This window comes from Olea europaea, chromosome 12, assembly GCF_002742605.1.
Source record: "Olea europaea var. sylvestris chromosome 12, O_europaea_v1, whole genome shotgun sequence".
Taxonomy (NCBI): Eukaryota; Viridiplantae; Streptophyta; class Magnoliopsida; order Lamiales; family Oleaceae; genus Olea; species Olea europaea.
In genome coordinates this window covers 14,363,160-14,366,561 of record NC_036248.1, presented here as the reverse complement: position 1 = coordinate 14,366,561, position 3,402 = coordinate 14,363,160, and positions in this window count along the sequence as shown.

The following is a 3,402-nucleotide window of genomic DNA, read 5'->3' as shown; positions in this document are numbered from 1 at the left end:
GCTGTAAAAAAGTTTTTGATTAGGAGATTAATTAATTGATATGAAACATGGCCTTGAAAAACTTTGAGTTGATCCCAAAAAGTGAAAAAGTAATTCCTCAGGGATGGAATGAATATTAGTGATATGCTTACATGTCATATTTAACTGCGATAAATTTAGGGGTAAATTTGTCCAGGGATCCTAACCTTCAATTAGTGTAGCAATTATGTCTTTAAACCTTTTAACGTTGTGCATGTGCTATCTTCATCTATTGAATTCGAGATGTAAAAGTGATAGACATGTGATGTATGATTGAATGTGTAAAATTGTCAAGAAAGGATTTTCTTCCAAAATTTAAAGGGCTGCCATTAAAATTACATTAAATATTGCCTTTTTTTAACAATTTTACCCTTTCAGTCTGACATTACTTTCTTGTCGCATGACAATTACATGTGTGAGGTGTTGATTAATAAGCCAGCTTATCAAAATCTTCAATGCTTAAATTGCATTTAATTTTTCACAACAGCGAAAAAATCATTACAATATTTTTTGAACAAGTAATATGAATTCATCATTTATTGTCAGTCATCAGTTCCTCTCATAGAGGAACCACATCTATCTCTGTGCCTATATGTATTATTGCTGGTTTCATCCATTTGTGCTCATTCAACACTTCCTTTCTTAGAGTTGCCAAAGCTTTCTCTTTGGATTTCTTATATGTATAATTGCAGTCTCCTAAAATTGAAGAACGTCTATCTATATGTAAATTCCTATTTGGTCTTCAACTTTTCATAAATGTCGTAATCATGTCTCCAAACCTTTTAACATTGTGCATTAGTATCTTCACATGTTGAAGAACGTCTATCTATATGTAAAAGCAACACGCACTATATGTAAAAGGGACACAATTACCTTAAAAGAATTTCATTATTCCAAAATTCATAGGGCAACTTAAAATTACAACAAATGTTGCCTTTTTTTTTTTTTTGACAATTTTGTCGTTTTAGTTTGATATCACATTCGACATGGTCATTTAATGTCTAAGCACACTTTTCTCATTGAGCGGGGATATCGAGTGCATAATGTTAAAGGTATGTGGATATGGGTGGGGCAAATGGCAAATGCAAAGTTTGGGACACGGCTGCCACACTTATGTGAGGTTGGGAACCCCTTGGGGGATTTACCCTAAAAATAATGGTGTCAAACCTTAGCACATTGATGCTGTAGGCATCCTTTTTTATTTTTTTTCCTTCCTCTCTTATATGGTGTGACAATTTAAGGTCTTTGTTAATAAGCACAAATCATGTAGATCTACATGCTCGTTGCATAATCATGTATTTATTCCATTACCAACCATTATGTCATTTGGTCACAACACTCCAAAAAGATTCAGATGTTCATTGCATGCTAGTGTGGTTTTATGTGTAAAGAAATGTAGAGTTACGTTTTGCATTGGGTAAGGATGAGACATTGCTAGTACACCCTTTTCTTTTACATCTCAGTTTTGGAAGCAAGCACTTCTATTTTGTAGTTTAACACCTGTTTGATATGTGTTTTTGTTTGCATATTGTCCTACAAATTTTTATGAATGAGTTTTTTCTCACTTGGATTTAATTGATGTAAAAAAGTCCATGATAAGTATCTATAGAAGTGCTATGGTGGGTGCTAGAGAGAAAATGAAATTCTATTGGATAAATTATATAATTAAAGACATGTTTAATGGAACAGTCATTAGTGTGAGATGCAGTGATAGTAGTAATGGAGAATTTCCTCACTATAGGTCTTCAGTTGTCTCATATTCTCTCTTTAATCATTAACATGCTATGATGCATATCCAAGAAAGAGGTTTCTAGGGTTATGTTATTCGATTTTGGGTAAAAAAGTTTCATCATAAGTTCAATCTTTGGATGAGTACTTCGAATCTAAGTGTTTTTATATAAAAGAATCAATACAGTACATGTAATGCCACTTATTCTTATTTGGACTGGTTAATAGGAAATCATGAAGGCCCATGCCCTCTACTGGTGACTTTCATTACACTTGGGAAGGGATCCGGCTTAAGATCAGCCCAAGTAGTTGAGCCTACATCATTATTTGTGAGAGTGAGAATCTGCATTTGTGCGGCCCCCTTTTGAGGAAAAAAATAAATAAAGAAAAACAAACACGCATTGTACAGCTTAAAAGATCAGTTCTATTGATCAATTATAATACCCGCTATGCTTTAGGTACGAGTGCTTGGCTATTAAAGGACAATGCCCATATATGAACGTAGAGCAAACAAAGATGCTATGATGAATGTGTTGTCATACTAGAATGGATAATGAACGAGAATTTACCCCAACAAATGGAGATGATGCTGATTGAGGAGAAATTAAGAGAACAAAAACTTAGACACTTGGAACAAATTTTGTGCAGACAAGAGGCTCCGAACCACAAGAGTGATGCAATCTCATTAGAGAAGGTTAGAATAGATTCTAATAGGGCTTGTAGTGGTTGCCAAGGATACAATTGTTTTTGTCTCCCTATAATTGTAATGAACCGAAGGAGCGGCAAAGAAAGATTCACGTTGCCTTTGTTGTCGTTGAGGGCAATTTTCCTGTATGTTTAAGAGCAAAAGAGGTAATGTTTCCGAAAAAGAGCAGTAATAGGTCATTCAGTTCTATTACTCGAGCATTTCTTGTACAACTGAAATTTTTATGCAATTTCTGTACTTTTTAGGAAAAATATAATTTTTGCAAGTCATGTAATGGTACTGGTGTTTGATTTCAGTGTGAATTGGTAGTGGTGGTTGCAAGTAGGGCAGCTGAGGCATGCTGCTTGTGCTGCCTTTGTAAGGATTGTGTTTGTTCTAGAACCTGAGAGAATATGGCTTTCTATAACTCACCTTTTAATGTAGTTATCTAAGACATTCAATTTGAGAGTTGGTCAAAGTATGCTTTAGGATGTCAGTATAAATTCCTGTTAGCACTACTGTACTAGCGGCATCTCTTCTCCATATTTTGCTGCATTTGGTTTCCAGCTAACAGTTGGAGCTTCATTGCTGGCCAATTACTTATGCTAGTATCCCGTCATTTACTTAAGGTGGACCCAAAGGTCCGAAACAGGACAATTATGAGTCTTGTTTGAGCGTTATTCATTTTGCTGACACAGGCTATCTATCTGGCTTCTGTTACCTGCTTGATGTGATCTATCATTATTTGGCATGGTCACCCCAATATTTAGTTTTAACTGATCGTTGTATGATACAAGCAACCTATCTATCTTCTTTTACCTGCTTGACACAATGATCATTATTTGACCTGGTCACCCCAATATGTAGTTTTAATATATTTGGTGTATGATATTTCAGGGATTATCTGTAACTGAGCTTTGTTTACTTACTAGTTTATAGGTTTAGGCACTTTCTGTTGTTCTTTTGCTCAC